Source organism: Echinops telfairi, unplaced genomic scaffold (assembly GCF_000313985.2).
Source record: "Echinops telfairi isolate 266 unplaced genomic scaffold, ASM31398v2 ScPeMD7_2;HRSCAF=8, whole genome shotgun sequence".
NCBI lineage: Eukaryota > Metazoa > Chordata > Mammalia > Afrosoricida > Tenrecidae > Echinops > Echinops telfairi.
The window spans coordinates 3,619,743-3,622,091 of record NW_022103898.1 but is presented as its reverse complement, the minus strand read 5'-3'; positions in this window follow the sequence as shown (position 1 = coordinate 3,622,091).

Below are 2,349 nucleotides of genomic sequence, written 5' to 3'. Positions count from 1 at the left end.
AAAAATGCATGTGTATGTTGCCTTTATATTTGAAAGAGTGATTGGCCGACTGTGAAACTCTTGGGCTATAGTTTCTTTCCTGGAGGACATTGTAGGGATGGATCCCTTGGCTCTTCACACTGCATATTACCATGATTAATTCTGAGGGTTGGACTGAGATTACCCTAGTCTTCAAAGTCACATCCTTGCTTTTCAACACATTAAAGAGGTCTTGTGCAGCAGACTGACCCAATGCAGGGCATCACTTGATCTCTTGACTGACACAGCCATGGTATTTGTCACTGCCTCAGATGCACGTGAAAGTTGAGCATTGAAGAGGGTAGACTGAAGAATTGATGCGTTGGAACTCTGGTGCTGCGGAAGAACATTGAAAGGACCACGGACCGCCAAAAGGAACAAGTCGCTCATCCATCTGCAAGAAGTATGGCCGGAATACACCTGAGGAGCAGGATGGCCACACTGCATCTCATGGACTTTGGACTCGTTGTCAGGAGAGACCGGTCCCTGGAAAAGGACATCCTGCTCGATCAAGTGGAGGGGCAGCAACAAAGAAGAAGGTCCCTGACAAGATGAATTGGCACAGTGGCTGTGCCGATGGGCTCAAACAAGGACAGCGGTGAGGATGGTGCAGGACTGATGGCTTTCATTTTGCTGTCCCTCGGGTCACTGAGTGGGAACCGAGCAGCACCTATCAGTAACCACTATCTTGGACTTGAACATTGTTGGTCATTCACCCCGCCCGTCCCCCAACCTTGGGACATAGTCCTCTCATTTGGTCTTAACTCTGGACCTTGTCATTGGATGATATCTCATCTTTCCTGGTCCATGAGCTTGCTCGTCAGAGGCACCAGTTGGATGTATGTTGGAGATCCCTCGCCTTCCACGTCTAGACGTTTTTCTCTTTTCCTTCTAAATTCCCTGCTGATTTCAACTTCACAGTTACTTGTGTTTCTCAACCCTCGCATTTCTATCTCTACTTTAAAAAAAAGCCTCCTTTGAATTTCCCTGTGTAAACCTCTCTGCTGGGTTTACAGTCCAGAGTCAACTAACAAAAATCTCTCCACCCCTTTCCCACCGGCCTCGGTCACCGGATATTCCATCTCTTTCTGTTTTCTCTTGGTACTTCTGTCTCTGGGTGGGCCAGACACATAATCATGCTGAAAGAGGTGGTGTGTGTTAAAAACACTTTGATTGGTTATGAGTGCAGCTGGGTATTGCAAACGCGTTTCCCAATAAGGTAGTCCTTGAAAACCCGGCAGAATAACGAAGGCCGTGCTTGTGTTCGAGTTGTTCTAGTTGTACTTCTCCCTAGCCACACTCCAGAGGGAGCCCCGGTGGCATAGTGAATTCCTTGATAGGCTGGCAGCCAGAAGGTTGGAAGTTCAAAACCACGAGCTGCTCCATGGGATGAAGAGGAGGCTTTCTGGTCCTGCAAAGAATGACAGACTTGACAAGTTACAGGGGCAGTGGGGCTCTGTGTGACAGAGTCCTTGTTGCTGGAGATGAAACGATGGCTGTGACCTTGAGCTGCAGCATCATTCCACTGACCTCTGCCCAAGCCTCTAAGAAATGACCGCATGCAAGTGTGGCTGCCTAGTGTCATTGTTGGTTCAGCCCCCCCTCAGTCTCACTTCTGATGCTTCTGTTGGATGGCCTGTGTCCCCACACTGGCACTGTGTCTTGCTTTTTCCCGTGTCCCCCGCTCTCCAGGTATTGGTTATCACAGGGGACCGTGCGTGGCATCCTGCCACACCTCGGCATCCCTGACCTCCTCCCTCATCCACCAAGATTCAGTGCGACCGCATTTTTCCGGTTCTTATTTTCATGTCTGCTGCTGGTGAGGTCTGAAAGGAGAGGTGGGAACACCGCTGCCTTTCCCTTGCCGTTTAAAAGCTTCTCTAATTGCTGTTTCAATTTGCCTTTATTTGATTATTAGAGGAGCTGGATATTGAAAATGTAATTCTCAATAAGGCAATCATTGCAGACCCAGCAGCAGGCACCGTGTACCCAGGCTGAGACTGACCTGGTTTAAATCCATAATCCAAATCCTGAGACCTTGGCCCACCCCGCTCGGCAAAACAGATTTCTAATGGCTGCTACTCGGACCAGATAAGTACTTGTAACAGCGAATGGGACTCACTTAGCCCGGACTCCATACAGACAGCAACAAAGCGATTTGTAATGTGGCTCAGCCACACACGGGTGAATTAAGGGCAGGGTTCTTGCACAACACAGATCACGAAGATGCGCCTGGCCAGGCAAGCTATTATTCTGTGTTGTGGCTGGGGTGGCTGTAAGCCAGAGCTGGCTGATGGCAGCAACAACAACAACACACACACACACACACAC